Below are 5,007 nucleotides of genomic sequence, written 5' to 3'. Positions count from 1 at the left end.
GGAAAGTGGAGGATAAGGGGATAAGCAGAGTGGGGGGGGATGATAGAAGAGAGGGCATGGGGAGGAGTGTGTAATTTGAGGTCAACACTCATGGGGAGGGATAGGATCAAAAGAGAATAGAAGTAATGGGGGACAGGATAGGATGGAGGGAAATATAGTTAGTCCTATACAACACAACTATTATGGAAGTCATTTGCAAAACTACACAGATTTGGCCTATATTGAATTGCTTGCCTTCCAAAGGGAAGGGGTGGAGAGGGAGGGAGCTAAAGAAGTTGGAACTCAAAGTGTTAGGATCAACTGTAATGTTCTTACCACTAGGAAATAAGAAATACAGGTAAAGGGGTATAGAAAGCTATCTGGCCCTACAGGACAAAAGAGAAGACAGAGACAAGGGCAGAGAGGGATGATAGAAGAGAGAGCAGATTGGTCAGAGGGGCAATTAGAATGCTTGGCGTTTGGGGGGGAGGGGAGAAAATTTGTAACCCAAAATTTTGTGAAAATGAATGTTAAAAGCTAAATAAAAAAAAAAAAAAAAGAAAAGAAAAAATATAGTTTTCTGCAATCACTGGAAAAATTGCATAGCAAGCAATATGGAGCAGTAAAAAAGGTACCATTTAGTATCAGAGGACAAAGATTAATTATCTGTGGCCACAGGTCATAGGCAAATCACTTTCCTTTTCGGGATATCAGTTTCCCCATTTGAAAAATGAAGAGTTGTTCTGAGAGAACTTGTAGCTTTAATACTGATAATACCATTTACATCCCTGTGACTGCTTCAGTGTTTGACTGTGTTGACAATCACAGATGTTAAATTGTCATTCAGGTAAACATTCAAGTCCTGCAGGTGCAGGTTCAACCTAAGAAGGATTTTTTTTTTTGTCTATGTAATTCTTTCTGGATGAAAATCTATCCTTGCAATAAAGTGTTATCCCTGACAGGAGATGAGACACAAAGGAAAAATCCACTCCCACTAAGAAAATTACACTGAGGTCAATTCTCCTCTGGGAGAGGACCTTACAGCCATGCTAATATTGTCACCAAGAATCCGCAATATGATTACAAAAAAGCTAAAAGGAAATCCTGCCAGATTCTTTTGATCAATATTATGATAAAATTCTAGTTGCAAAATTATGCCCAAGTTCTAATTGCTTTAAGAGTTAAGAAAATCTTTAAATACATATTTATATCTGAAAATATTTCCTGAGCAGGATGCCAGTCATTTTAAAAAAGGATTCTATTGCATCATAGCAAAAGTAAATATGCAAATGAAATGTTTCCATTAGAAACATCTGTTTACATAGATAAATCAAGAGACTGGATGGCATCTACCCAAAAGTTTTAGAGGAAGTGAAGGGTGAAATGAAGGAAACGTTGGCTCAAAGTGTGAAGCCTGTTATGATAAATAACTATTGTGTTAGAAGGCTGCTACAAACTATTTATGAGAAGGGTTAAAAGGTGACCCTGAGCTATTTGAATAGTCTCTTACTTAGTCTCCCCAATTCCAATTTCTTTTCACTGCAAACCATCCTACATAATGCTGTATCTTCAAACACTGCAAAATTCACACAACCCCTTCTCAAAACCTTTCCAATCTTTTCCCCCATTGCCTAAGACATTGTAATCTAACTTACTGACCCGGCATTCAAGGCTCTCCCTGATTTGACCCTGATTTATCTCAACTTTCTAATGGAAACACTATCTTCTGGATGAGTATTTCTTTTCATTCAAGTGGTCTACTCTTTTCTCCCTGATACACCACATATGGTCCTGCCTCCTCTGCTTTGTTTACATCCTCCCACAGTGTAGGGAATGCTTTTCTGGGCTTAATCTGGTAGAGGAAGAGGGGAGGCTGAACAGATTTAGGAGCCAGGAAGTTTCAGATTCAACCTCTCCCTCCTAAAACAAAGTGGCAACTTATCCCATTATCCTAGGCAAGTCATTTCCACTCTCAATGAAACTTGGTAGCATAGTAGTGTCAAATTCCAGGTAAGCAAAGCTCCTGAGTGTAACCGAATCCAGGCAAAATTGTAATTGGGAAATGTTTCATCATTTAAAAAAATACAGCAAAGATGATGTTCACTCTGTTATTTTCCAAGTCCATAGGTGACCCACAGGGATCTGTTTCGGTATGAATTGGACTCTACTGCCTAGGGAAACTGTCTAATAAGACTAAGATACCAGGAAGCTGCTTTCTTGTATTGGCTGGGGAAATTTCCTCACCCAGGAGTTCTACTTACGGGAGAATTCACAAGTCCAGCCACAATCGCTATTTCAGATCTACCCTTTTTTCAAGGTCCATCTCAAGGTCACCACTCTCTTAAAACCTTTCTTGAACTTTCTAGTTTGCAGTGATCACGCCTTTCTGAATTCCTGAAATATTTATTGCCGATTCCAAGGATTTGATCCCCTACCCCCCACCCATCAGGTACTGAAGCAGCTGCATGGTACAGCAGATGCTGATGGGGTGCTTGAGTACCCCAATTCCAAAATCACATTTCTACCTAGCCTCAAACACTGTCCCTGGCAGTTTCTCCTCAGCTGTAGGACCACATGCTCTAGCAAAACATTTTTCTTTCTTTCTGATACAGTAGCCAGTTGCACCTATAGAATTTATTAGTCTGTACTAGCTGTGTACTGGCTGAACTGGCTCATAAAGATATTTACTACTCACCGGATTATCTATACCATCTACCTACCTCATCATGTGCATCCATCTTAGACTTAGACATCTGTATACTCCCTGCATTTCTCTTGCCAAAACAAGATATTGATAGGGTAGAGCCAGGGTATTTCTCAGTCAGCCCTGACCATTAGTTGACTTAGTGCCTTTCAGGTCTAAAACAACACCTCCCTGTAGCCCTGCTTGGGGCTATTTCCTAGTGAACACTGGGTAAAATGCCTGCACAGTAGATGTTAAAAGTACATGTTCCTGACCACTGACCAGTCCTTAACTTCTCCCTAATCCCACCCTGAATCACCTAGTTAGCATATTTGGCACATGCTTTACTCTAGTTTATCACATATAAACTTTAACTGTACCCCTCTAAGGTTGCAGGTTCCCGAAGAACTCTTGCCTGCTGAAAATCATAACAATAAATCTTTGCTACCTTGTCTTCGAAAATACTTGAGTCTGTGAATTCATTCCAGATGATCCCATCCAGTGCTCTGGTCCTTGAGGGATCCCTGAATCCCCCTACTTTTCAAACCTCATCAATACCAGACCTGAAGTCATAAAGACTCATCTTTCTGAGTTTAAATGTGGTCTTAGACACTTACTGGAAGTGTGACCTTGGGCAAGTCACTTAATTCTGTTTGCCTCACTTTCCTTATCCATAAAATGAGCTGGAATGGGAAATAGCAAACCACTACAGTATCTTTGCAAAGCAAACCTCAAATGGGGTCATGAAGAATTGGACAAGACTGAATAATATTAGATGTTAAAGCAACACACCAGTAAAAACACCATTGCACTGAAGAAAGAAAAGTGGATTTGGAATCAGAAAAGACATTTGTTTGAACCTAGATTATGACGCTTACTACCTGAACAACCAGGAAAATGAGCCTTGGTGTCCTAATCTTAAAAATGAAGCTAAATCAGCAGATTTCAGAAGAAAAAAAAAAACCTGGAAGGATTTTACATGAACTCATGCTCAATGAAGTGAGCAGAACCAGGAGGGAATTGCACACAGTCACAGCAACAGTGTGCAGTGATCAGCTATGACTGATTTAGCTCTTCTCAGCAATATGGTGATCTAAGATGATTTCCAGAAAACTCATGATGTCCAAGGAAAGAACTGATAGAATCTGAATGCACATCAAGCATAATACTGTCACTTTTTGGGGGGGGAGGGGTTATTGTGTTTTTTCCCTTTTGTTCTGTTTTTTTTCTTTCATATCAAGATTAATATGGAACTATATTTTACACGATTGCACCCATACCAGATTTTCTTGACACCTTGGGGAGGAGGGAGCGAGGTAGGGAGAAAAAATTGGAACTCAAAATATTTCAAAAATTTGAATGAAAATTGTCTTAACATGTAATTGGAAAAAATAAAATATTATTTTTAAAAATAAAGCTAAAAATTAGTAACTCCTTCTTTGAGGTCTTGTGAGAATTAAATTGAATAATCTAAGTTAAATGGGTTTAAGAAACATAAAGTATCATAAAAATGTTCATTATTCATACATGTATATATACATATATATATATATATAATTCTATCAGCCAGTTTATATAAAGAAAGGAAAAACTTGAGATGTTTTACTATGAATAGTAGTAAATTCACATTTGCTTTCATTTTGGAAGAAAATTGCATCTATATTTGACATATTCAGTCATGAAGGCTGTATTTCAAGATATATATATACACATATGTTTATATTTATGTGTGTACACACATACATATATAAATACACATATGTGTGTATACGTATGTATATATGCCTTTTATATTTGTATATGTATGTGTGCATATACATGTGTGTGTGTGTAAAACCTGTCACTGTAGGGAACTACTTATGTCGAATCTCTTTCCATGAATGTATATCATAGCCCATCTACAACTTAGCTTATGTCTTAGAGATTTTTCTGAGGCACATAGTGATTAAGTATCATACCTAAGGTCAAACTGCTTTGAACCCAAGCATTTCTTACACTAAGTCCAGCATTTTATTCACTATAAAATACTCATCCTAGATAAGTCTTAAAACACTTATTCATACACATACATACACACACAAACCTAAATACAGAACATAGAGGGAGTCTTTATGCATCAAGATAAAATCACTTAGTATTCTCATTGGAAATTTCAAAAGCTAAAACCATAATATACTGGACAGAACTCTGAATTTGGAGTCAAAGCATGGTTCTAAAATTTGCTCTACCACTTTCTACCTGGGTGTCATTGGACGAGTTGCTTGTCCTTTTTGGTTTCCTCAAACATAAAAGGTGAGGTTTGGAATAGATGACCTCAGCAGTCACTTCTAGCTCTAAGTCTATGA

Source organism: Notamacropus eugenii, chromosome 3, assembly GCF_028372415.1.
Source record: "Notamacropus eugenii isolate mMacEug1 chromosome 3, mMacEug1.pri_v2, whole genome shotgun sequence".
NCBI lineage: Eukaryota > Metazoa > Chordata > Mammalia > Diprotodontia > Macropodidae > Notamacropus > Notamacropus eugenii.
The sequence above is the reverse complement of the archived record's forward strand: the minus strand, read 5'-3'. Positions refer to the sequence as shown.